We start from the raw sequence: 11,896 nt of genomic DNA on the forward strand, positions 1-11,896 counted from the left end.
GTCGATTTATATCCGATACGCAGATCATGTTCCTTTTATAGTTTTTCCTGACCGGCGTATGTAATGTATACGCGTCTTGTTCTTGCAGCCATTCTTTAATATCGCCACGTTTAAACACATATTTATTCGACGTATAAAACTTATCAAAGCCGCTATAACTCCCCGGGTTTAATACTGTGTAATACGCATTCTTCATACGCTTTTTTCGGTTTGCCGACCCTCGTAACACGACGCTTCTTTTGTCCGCAGACATAATAGCGTACACTTTTATAGATAGCACTCTAAAACCAATAAACAGCAAGCGTAGCTCGTACGCTTATTTTATAAATCAACCGGATATAACATTTACTGGTGCAACTAAGAGTTAATACGCAGGAGGGTTTTCAATGGTTAAACGACGCTTATAACTCCTTTTGTAAGCTTATTTCCTATAAAACAACATCAGAAGGGGAGGAAAAGTGGGAGTGTCGGAGGAGTGATTAGGGGTGTGGTTAGGTCGTGATTTGCATAATTAGAGGCGTGGTTATGGCGTGGTTTGCCTAATTGTGGGCGTGTCGACCTGTCACTTTTGAGTTTGACGGAAAGTGGTGCTCTCTCTACTACTTTGACCCTGTTTACATGCACATGTGGGAGTGTTTATATTCGGAAAGGCGTCCGATAGAATTTACCTAAAGTGTGTAAGGTTGGTTTCTCCTGTTGGTTCTTCTTATACCATTACGGCGGCTGCTGTGGGTATACAGAAGGTTGGCTGGGGAAATGCTGAGGCTGTCTCTGGGAGATACTGGAGTTTTTCCCTGGGATGGTGTATCACTGTTGGGGGTTACTTCGGCTCAGTCAATCTCGGGGCATACTGCTGGTGATTCTACCTTCGTTGAGTTAGTTTCCTTCACAAGGGTTGGTGACGCATTCTTTGGTGGGATGTAGTCGTTTTAACAGGTTCGATTCGATTCATTTTCCTTTTCTGTGCTGACAGTAGAAGGTGAAAAAGGTAAGGTTTCTGCAACCTTGTTCGGTTCGCAGAACGGGATGTCGTTGTCTGTTTCTACCACATACATTACAGGTCGCGGGGTCTACCTGGCTGGAGGCCACCTTGGTGGGACCTCGTCTACTACGGGTCAGTCAGTCCGGGAATAGACTAGGAACTGAGTTAATTATAGAATCCTAGGGGAACTTTCTGGTGTGACAGATGGTTCCCCTCACTGATTTTTCTATTAGATCTTGCTGTTCCCCTTTAGAAGGGGAGGTGGTACGCGACGCCATACCAGTGGTGCGTAAGGTTCAGGGCATTGTCCTGCTGTCCCTGATATAAAAAAAAAAAAAGACAAAGATTTCTCCTTACGATGTTGGACTACAGGATGGAATCTCTCAGACGAGGGAGCTCCACCACGTCAATGTCTTGGCCATTTCACCGGAGTGATGACAGTAGGATGGTATTTTTTCATAGTAAGAGCCATCGTTATTCTGTAGGGGGGCACTCTCCTGCTTAAGGTGAGGTCAAGCCACAAGTGATGAAAATTGTCGTTTTCTCTCTGACTGTTCTTCGACACAGGGGAAGCCTGTTATTCCCAACGACACAGACATCGGAGGTGGGTATCAGAGTAGATACGGAAAGGTTGAGGTTCTGTGTGTTCCTGTGGACGGAAGTCTGAGGATCCGGAGTCGGATCAGATTTGTAGAGAGGCCTTTTTCGGTGAGCTGGTCAAATGCCAGAGTGGTTTTCACGGAGCCAGTTCGGGAGGTGGCCCGGGTCTCCCCTACACATGTGCCGGAATATAATCCTAATAGCCAGGATATCGCTCCTGTGGTGTCTGCTCTGTTCTCACCTCCTAGAGGGACGAAGGTTCGGAATCCAGGATGAGATCCTGGTGTCCATGCATGCAGATCTCCGAGACTGGGGAGCAGTCCTTGCAAGGGAAGTCTTTCCAGAGTAAAAGGTCAAGCTAGGAAGCTTGTCTGCAATAAGCCTTCTTGAGTTAAGAGATATTTTCAATGAGCATATGCTTCGTGATCTGTCCGTGTTAATTATGTCGGACGGCTTGACAGCAGTGGTGTATGTAAGCCGCTAGGGCGGAACGAGGAGAAAAGCGGCGATGGCGGAAGGCAAAAAAGTTTTCCGTTGGGTGAAAAGACTGGTAAACGCTATCTTAGTAGTCTTCGTTCCGGAGGTGAACCACAGTAAACTAGATGCCTCTGCAGACGCGATCTCCATCGGGAGAAATATAGTCATCATCGAGAAGTTTTCTCTGAAGTGACAGGTCTTTGAGGAGTGCCTCAAGTGGACATGCTGGCGTCTCGCCCCTACGAGAGATCTCAGGGATATTGTTCAGGGTCGGGGACACTCAAGCTATAGCAGTGGACGTCCTCGGGACACCTTGGGTGTTTCAGTCGGTCTATGTGTCCCCCCTGTTTTCACTTTTCGGACGGTGGTAATCGTAAGAAGAACAAGGGTTCAGACGATCTTCATTGTTCCGGTCTAACCAAGGAGGGCTTGGTATCCAGTTCTTCAAGATTTACTCAGAAGATCCATGACCTTTCCTCTACGTGAGGAACTGTTAAAGAATGATCCGGGCGTGTATCAAGACTTACCGCGGATGCGTTTGACGGCGTGGCGGTTGAACGCCATATCCTGGCCAGAAAGTGTATTCCCAGGTGAAGTCTTTCCCACACTTCTTCAGGTTAGAAAATAAGTAACGGCAAGGTCTTAGAGGAGCTTCGTGTCTTTGTCGGTATGAGGCTGCGGGACACTGCCATCTGGTCGCCTGGGGTCTGTCGGCCCTGGACCACCACCTCATCACCACCATGTTCAGAGAAAATAGGTGCCTTGGTGTGAATCCAAGATGGATACTACGGAAGACTTTCACTTGGGTCATTCTTCTCCATTCATTTTTGGCAAGCAGGTGTGGGTGCAGACTTAAAGTTAGGCTCCTTTTAAGTGCAAAGTTTTGGCCTTATAAATTTTCTTTCAAGAAGGAATTGGCAACCTTTCCGGTAGTTCGGACCTTCGTGAAAGGAGTACTGCACATCCACCCTCCATTTGTGCCCCCGTTGGCACCGTGGGACCTGGACGTAGTGTTGCGTTTTCATGTGTCACACTGTATGGAACCTTTGTGAAAGGTTGTGTTGAAATTTCTCTCTTGGAAAGTGGTCATGCTATTGGCTTTGGCATCCGCAAGGCGGATGTCGGAGGTAGCGGCTTTTTCTCACAAGAGCCCTGTTTGCTCTTCCATGTGGATAGAGAGGAATTGAGAACTTGGTTAATAGTACTGCCAAGAGTGGTTACTGGGTTTCGCAGAAAGCAGCCTGTTTTGATGCCGGTGGTTACTTAGGCATTAGCTGATTCAAAGTATCTTGATGTAGTCAGGGCTTTGAATATTTAAGTCGCCATGTATGCTCAGGACGTCTGCGTCTATGCAGTCTGTTACACGTTGGATCTGTGATACGATTCGGCGTGCTCGTTCTACGGCTGGATTGCCGTTACAGAAGTCGGTGGAGACCCATTCTACTAGGAAGGTGGGCTCATCTGGGGCGGCTGCCCGAGGGGTCTCGGCACTACAACTTTGCCGAGCAGCTACGTGGTCGGGGTCAAACACTTTGCTAAGTTCTACAAGTTTGATACCCTGGCTGAGGAGGTCCTCGTGTTGGCTCAATCGGTGCTGCAGAGTCGTCCGCACTCTCCCACCCTGTCTGGAGCTTTGGTATAGACCCCATGGTCCTTTTAGAGTCCCCAGCATCCTCTAGGACGTAAGAGAAAATAGGATTTTAATACCTACCGGTAAATCCTTTTCTCCTAGTCCGTAGAGCAGAGCTGGCCAAACCAGTCCTCAAGATCTACCAACAGTTCACATTTTCCAGACCACCTAGCTAGTGCACAGGTGTAATCATTACTAATTAAGATGTGCTGCATTTATTCCTACCTGACAATTCTACAGATCTCCAGGAGACCTGGAAAACATGAACTGTTGGTAGATCTCCAGGACCGGTTTGGCCAGCCCTGCCGTAGAGGATGCTGGGCGCCAGTCCCAGTGCGTACTGTGTCTGCAGTAATTGGTTATGGTTACACTCTTGGGATGTTTCTTTTTTGTCGGCTGTTGCTGGCGTTTTGCATGCCAGGGCGTGCGGTGTATTATTATTGGTTGTGTTGACACACAGGTTGTGTTGCATATTTTTTCAGCACATGGCTGTATGTTTTTCATACCGTGGGCTGGTATTCTGTTGAATGCCATGTTTTGCAGTATGTTCGTGGTGTGAGCTGGTATAATACTCACTGTTAAATGATAAATTCTTTCCTCGAAATGTCCGTCTCTCCTGGGCACAGTTTTCTAACTGAGGTCTGGAGGAGGGGCATAGAGGGAGGAGCCAGTTCACACCCAGTTTAAGTCTTTATAGTGTGCCCAAGCTCCTGCGGATCCGTCTATACTCATGGTCCTTTTGGAGTCCCCAGCATCCTCTACGGACTAGGAGAAAAGGATTTACTGGGTGGTATTAAAATCCTATTTTCTCTTACGTCCTAGGGGATAATGGGAATCTATTTAGTACTATGAGGTATAGATGGGTCCACTAGGAGCCATGGGCACTTTATGAAATTGATAGTGTGCGCTGGCTCTTCCTTCTATGCCCCTCCTACAAGACTCCGTTTAGAAAATGTGGCCGGAGGAGCCAGTCACGTTTCTGGAAGATCCTTAAGAGTTTTCTGCATTTATTTTTTGAGTTTGTTGTTTTCAGGCAGGACTGGATGGCACCAGCCTGCCTGCTTAGGGAGGGTGGAGGAGGCTCGTTCCCTGCTGGCTGGACACTAGCTCCTGAGGGTACTATTCGCAAGCCCCACCACGGCGAGCGTACATTCCCGCAGCACGCCGCCACCCCTAACAGAGGCAGAAGAAAGAAGAGTGGTAAGTACTAAGCCAGCGTCCCGACTAGCGGGTCACCGGCCATTATGGCAGCATGAGGGTACGGAGACGCACTGCTTCTAAATGGGGCGGACTGTGTCTCCAGCTGTATAAGGACACAGACGCTGAACAGCGGACACAGTACCCAGACTGGCAACATAGCCATAAAAGGAGTTTGTCTCCATTTTATGTACTTAGACACATACAGCCAATATAAAAAAAGAGCGGGAATACCATGCGCCATCTGCAGCTGACACAGACGCTGACCGACAGGAAAGCGCAGCTCCCCTGGAGAGACTCCAGATTACCTCAGCGGTACCAGGAGGTCATAGCAGGGTAGGTGCGATTATTAGTTTACTAAATCCCTAATCTAGGTACTTAGTCTGCAACCCGGCTAAGCTTGGCATTAGCGTTAATGGTGCCTTGTGCTGGTACCATACTCCCTCTGTGTCTCCCTGGAAGGGCTCTTTGTAGGTTAATTGTGCATTTAACCTTTTCCTGTGTGTGTGTGTGTGTGTGTGTGTGTGTGTGTGTGTGTGTGCGCTGTCACTATTGCAGGCAAAGAGTGCGTTTCATGTAAGGCACAGTGTTCCTCTTCCCCAGGGGGTTCACTAGTGTGTACTCAATGTAGTGTCCCTTCCCAGGCTAGTGGGCAAAACCAGCCTGGCTGGACTCCATTAGGGGAATGATTTCCACAATCTCTACTAAGTTATCTCGGAATGAGAAAGAGACGCAATACTTAAGACAATCTATGACTGAATTTTATGAAAAGAGACTCGGTACCCAAACCAGCATCTCAGTCCTCTAGCATTTGTCCGCAAAAACGCACTTTGGCCCATATCCTGCAGCCTGACTTGGCTGATGAGGGGTCAGAAATGGAGGGGGGCGAGGTGGACTCAGAGGTGGAGGAGGGTACTGTTATGCACACCAGTGCCTGCAGGAATGTACTGGTGTTTGAACTGTTATGCACACCAGTGCCTGCAGGAATGTACTGGTGTCTGAACAGAGAGGGATGCAAAACAAATGAACTCACAGACAGACTGGGAAATATGACATAACGTACACAGAAGGTGATAGGGTAACAAAACCAACACAGAGTGAACAGAGAAGCCCAGAGGCTAAGAAACTGGGTGTCTCCCTAGTATTAGAAATGCTCAGATGGAAAAAGCAAGATGTTGTGTTTTAATACGTAGAGAACCCGAAATGCTGTTGCTAAGGGCAACAGCAAAACCCTAAAGGGTTACCAACGGGTGTGGCAGTAAACTCCTTGGTCAGAGATGGAATAATAGACACAAGGAGAGTCTCCACAATCCTAATTCTCACTTGCAGGGCCCAGGTACAGCTTACTGCCACTAAACTGACACATGGACACCCTGCACAGTGAGAGAGGATTAAGCAGGCAGGTCTGAAAGTACAGCCACAAACCTGCTGGGTTCACAGAATATCAAAAGAACCTCAGCAGGCTAAACGACTGACTCCAGTCTTACTGCTAGGTCTGGATTGGCAGAGTGTAGTACCAAATCCCCAGGCCTATTTGCAGTAAGCAACAACAAATACAAAGCTACACAGTACTGGCTAACTTTCAGGAACTGACTAACCAACAAAGATTCAGCAGCATCTGCTTAACCTGAGAAGGGGCCTTATAAAGCAGGTGCTGTCCACGCCCCCCTCAGACCTCACAGACTGTGAGCACAAAAACCAGCACCGGATCCCCTGCCTGTAACCACTGCACAGCGCTCAGGTTACTCCGCTAGCACTTGTCTCCCGGTTGCCATGACGACGTGGCAGCACAGGGCAGGAGACCCTAACAATACCCCCCCTCTGACGAGGGGTCAAAGAACCCCTACCACCGGGTTTATCGGGGAACTGCGAGAAGAAAGAGCGTATCAGTCTGGGGGCATGAAGATCACAACTGCGCACCCACGACCGCTCCTCCGGGCCATACCCCTTCCAGTGCACCAAAAATGACAGCCGACCCCGAACCATCTTGGAGTCAAGAATCCTTTCAACAACAAACTCCCTCTGGCCACGTATCAGAAGAGGGGAAGGTCTTCCTCTGGAAGAAGGATTACTAATCGCCCGTTTTAAAAGGGAACAATGAAATGTTTTATTGATACCCAAAGAACGGGGCAGATCTAACTGAAATGCCACCGGATTGATAACCCTGGTGATCTTATAAGGGCCAATGAACCGGGGGCCTAACTTATGAGATGGCTGTCTCAACTTCAAATTCTTGGTAGACAACCAGACGAAGTCTCCTAATTTGAAGCTGCAGGGTCTTTTCCGCTTATCAAAAACCCTTTTGGTCACTAATGACACAGACACAAGGGCTTTCTTCACTTTCCTCCAAATACCTCTAAGGACCGAAACGACAGAGGAACCACCAGGCGTGGAGTCCAGGGGGTCAAAAGAATTGGCCTTAGGATGATGCCCATACACACAAAGGAAGGGAGAGATCCCTGTAGCAGAGTGAGCCGCGTTGTTATAGGCAAACTCCGCCATTGACAGATGAGCAACCCAGTCAGTCTGACACTTGGAGACATAACACCTGAGGAACTGCTCCAAGGACTGGTTCACCCTTTCAGTCTGCCCATTAGACTGCGGATGGTAGCCTGACGACAAGCTGACAGAAATCTGGAGATCGGAACAAAATGCCCTCCAGAATTTGGCCACAAACTGGGATCCGCGGTCAGAGACCACATCAAGTGGCAACCCGTGGAGACGCACAACATGCAGCATAAATAATTCAGACAGGCGTCTGGCCGATGGCAGCCCAACCAGTGGAACGAAGTGCGCCATCTTCGAAAACCTGTCAACGACAACCCAGATGGCTGTCATCCCCGAGGATTTGGGCAAGCCCACAACAAAATCCATTGAAATGTGGGTCCATGGCTTAGATGGAATAGAGAGTGGATGTAATGGGCCAACAGGAACCCCTCTAGGAGTCTTATTTCGGGCACAGATGTCACATGCTCGAACCCACTGATCCACATCCTTAGCCACCGAGGGCCACCACACCGCCCTAGATAGCAACTCCCGAGTTCTGGCAATACCCGGGTGACCTGCCGACTTCTTGGCATGGAATTCCAGGAACACTCGCTGTCTTAACCTAGGAGGCACAAACAAAAGACCTACCGGAAGGTCTGGAGGAGCCTGCTCCTGTGCTCTAAGGACTAATGACAAGAGGTCCTGGGTAATGCCCACTTTAATACATGATGGGGACACAATGGGCAACGGCTCCTCGGTGGTCTCCTGGATTGGAGCAAAACTCCGCGAGAGCGCATCAGCCTTGATGTTTTTTGACCCAGGGCGATATGTTATCAAAAAATTAAAGCGAGCAAAAAACAAAGCCCATCGTGCCTGCCTGGCATTGAGACGATTCGCTGACTCTAAATATGCCAAATTCTTATGGTCGGTGAGAATTGAGACCACAAACTTAGCCCCCTCAAGCCAGTGTCTCCACTCCTCGAGTGCATCCTTAATAGCCAACAATTCCCGGTTACCCACGTCATAATTCATCTCGGCAGGCGAAAATTTACGGGAAAAGTAAGCACAGGGATGAAGGCGATTATCAGACACTCCCATCTGAGAGAGCACTGCCCCAATACCCATCTCAGAGGCATCCACCTCCACCACAAAAGGACGCTCTGGATCTGGGTGTCGCAGCACCTTGGCCGAGACAAATGCCCTTTTGAGACGGGCAAAAGCCGCTTTGGCCTCACGAGACCAGTGAGCAACATCCGCCCCTTTCTTAGTGAGTGCCACCAAGGGCGCCACTATAGACGAAAATCCAGCGATAATTCGTCTATAAAAATTTGCAAAGCCCAGGAAACGCTGAAGCGCCTTCAAACTAGTGGGCTGCACCCAATCCAGGACTGCCTGTACCTTGGAACCCTCCATTTGGAAACCTTCTGGGGAGATAATATATCCTAGAAATGCGATTTGCTGAACTTCAAATTCGCACTTCTCCAGCTTCGCCCCAAGCCGGTGGTCTCTGAGTTTCTGGAGGACTAAGCGTACATGCTTCCGATGTTCCTCCAGGGAATGGGAGAAGATTAGGATGTCATCTAAGTATACAACTAAGAATCTATCCAAATATTCCCTGAGCACATCGTTCATGAAATCCTGGAAGACTGCCGGGGCATTACAGAGCCCAAAAGGCATCACCAAATATTCATAATGCCCTGAGTGGGTATTAAAGGCAGTCTTCCATTCATCCCCCTCTCTTATTCGGATTAGATTGTACGCACCGCGTAGGTCAATCTTAGAAAAAATGGTGGCAGTACGAAGCTGGTCAAACAAGACCGAAATGAGAGGCAGTGGGTATGAGTTTTTAATCGTGATACGGTTCAATTCCCTGAAGTTGATGCAGGGTCGCAATGAACCGTCCTTTTTACCCACGAAGAAGAACCCCGACCCAACTGGAGACTGTGAAGGTCTGATAAATCCTTTAGCCAAGTTCTCCTGAATGTACTCTGCCATAGCCTGAGTCTCAGGACGTGACAGGGAGTACAACCTGCTCTTGGGAAGCTTAGCATTCGGCAACAAATCAATGGCACAGTCATAGGGGCGATGGGGAGGTAGTACCTCTGCAACTTTTTTGGAGAACACGTCCGCAAAATCTGCATAACACCCTGGCAATCCTGGCAAACTTAGCTGCGAGAGCCTGACTGGAAGGCTCAAGCAACTCCTGAAACAATCAGTACCCCAACTAAGAATCTCCCCAGAGACCCAGTCAAATTGAGGATTGTGGGCCCTTAACCAGGGTAACCCCAACACCAATGGGGCAAAAGTACAGACAGTCACATAAAAGGACAATTTTTCAGAGTGTGTGGCTCCAATAAACAAAGAAATCTGGCTAGTGCAAGAGGTAATTTTACCCTGGGATAATGGTTCCCCGTTTAACCCACAAATCTCAATTTCCGACACCAAGGGTACTAAGGAAACGGAGTGTTTCAGGGCGAATTGGCGGTCCATAAAAACCCCGTCGGCCCCACTGTCCACAAAGGCCCCAGTCTTGACAGTTTGACCGAGGATCTTCAAGGTCACCGGAATGATAAGTCTTCTTGGGAAATTCTGACTTCTGGCCTGACAGGATATTTCCCATCACCCTCAGGCCCTGAAGTTTTCCGGCTTTTCTGGGCATACTACCACATGACCCTTATTCCCACAGTACAAACACAACCCCTGCTGTCTCCTCCGCGTCTTCTCACGCGAGGAGAGGCGGGTAGCCCCAATCTGCATAGGCTCCTCGGAAAAATCCTCAGAGTCTGAGGTTCCCTTGGGAAAGAAGGAAACCTCGGTCTCCCTTTCAAGCCTACGCTCTCTCAGCCGTCTATCCACCCGGATGGATAACTGCATGAGCTGATCCAAGCTATCAGGCAAGGGATATTGTACCAGTTGGTCTTTTATCTGGTTAGAAAGACCTCTTCGGTACTGGTGTCTCAGGGCTGGGTCATTCCACTGGGTATCATGGGCCAACCTCCGAAACTCCGTACAGTAAACCTCAACTGGCCTTCGCCCTTGCTTAAGGATCGAAATCTGAGCCTCGGCTGAGGCCGTCTTGTCAGGGTCATCATACAACATGCCCAGTGCCGTAAAAAAAGCATCAACACTTTTAAGCGACGGACAGTCAGGCTGCAACCCATATGCCCAGACCTGTGGGTCTCCTTGTAGCAAGGAAATCACTATGCCCACCCGCTGAATCTCTGACCCAGAAGACTGAGGCCTAAGCTGGAAATATAACTTGCAGCTCTCCTTGAAACAAAAGAACTGCGAGCGATCTCCAGAAAAACGATCCGTAAGATTTACTTTCGGCTCCTTAACCCCTGAAGGTGCTGCTGCTGCGGGAGCTCCGCCAGCGGCCTGGGAGGTGTGCATTTTAATGGACAAATCATTAAATTGACGAGTCAGGACCTGCACCTGATCGACCACCTGTTGCAACGTATTTTGAGGGGTATGCTCCATATTCCCACAAAATTTCAACAGGAGTATTGGGCTGCTGAATATTTTATGCACACCAGTGCCTGCAGGAATGTACTGGTGTTTGAACTGTTATGCACACCAGTGCCTGCAGGAATGTACTGGTGTCTGAACAGAGAGGGATGCAAAACAAATGAACTCACAGACAGACTGGGAAATATGACATAACGTACACAGAAGGTGATAGGGTAACAAAACCAACACAGAGTGAACAGAGAAGCCCAGAGGCTAAGAAACTGGGTGTCTCCCTAGTATTAGAAATGCTCAGATGGAAAAAGCAAGATGTTGTGTTTTAATACGTAGAGAACCCGAAATGCTGTTGCTAAGGGCAACAGCAAAACCCTAAAGGGTTACCAACGGGTGTGGCAGTAAACTCCTTGGTCAGAGATGGAATAATAGACACAAGGAGAGTCTCCACAATCCTAATTCTCACTTGCAGGGCCCAGGTACAGCTTACTGCCACTAAACTGACACATGGACACCCTGCACAGTGAGAGAGGATTAAGCAGGCAGGTCTGAAAGTACAGCCACAAACCTGCTGGGTTCACAGAATATCAAAAGAACCTCAGCAGGCTAAACGACTGACTCCAGTCTTACTGCTAGGTCTGGATTGGCAGAGTGTAGTACCAAATCCCCAGGCCTATTTGCAGTAAGCAACAACAAATACAAAGCTACACAGTACTGGCTAACTTTCAGGAACTGACTAACCAACAAAGATTCAGCAGCATCTGCTTAACCTGAGAAGAGGCCTTATAAAGCAGGTGCTGTCCACGCCCCCCTCAGACCTCACAGACTGTGAGCACAAAAACCAGCACCGGATCCCCTGCCTGTAACCACTGCACAGCAAAAGACCCGAACCGGAGTATCAGCTGCGCTCAGGTTACTCCGCTAGCACTTGTCTCCCGGTTGCCATGACGACGTGGCAGCACAGGGCAGGAGACCCTAACAGGTACTCTATCGCAGGGAATAGAGGCTCTCCTAGAAGCTATCAGAGAAGTTTTAAATATCCCTGATAAGGTGACAGAGAG

The sequence above is a fragment of the Pseudophryne corroboree genome, chromosome 3 (genome assembly GCF_028390025.1).
Source record: "Pseudophryne corroboree isolate aPseCor3 chromosome 3, aPseCor3.hap2, whole genome shotgun sequence".
Classification (NCBI taxonomy): domain Eukaryota; kingdom Metazoa; phylum Chordata; class Amphibia; order Anura; family Myobatrachidae; genus Pseudophryne; species Pseudophryne corroboree.